Consider the following 248-nt stretch of genomic DNA (forward strand, 5'->3'; position numbering starts at 1 on the left):
TATTTTTATTCCTTTCAAACCTGTTGTCACGTACTAGGAAACAAACAGCATAGGTGAAAAATAAACATGAATTATAAACAATAAAGCAACATAGGCTGCTCGTTATGAGTTTAAAAACTGCGTACTGAAACAATTCATAAACTAAAACGTTATTAAAGAAAAAGTAGAAAACTATATTAGTGGTTATTTTTAGATTACAGGGGAAATTTGAAGCACTGAAACACATGCCCAGTTTATTCATACATTTA

The sequence above is a fragment of the Anopheles merus genome, chromosome 2R (genome assembly GCF_017562075.2).
Source record: "Anopheles merus strain MAF chromosome 2R, AmerM5.1, whole genome shotgun sequence".
In the NCBI taxonomy this organism is placed as follows: Eukaryota; Metazoa; Arthropoda; class Insecta; order Diptera; family Culicidae; genus Anopheles; species Anopheles merus.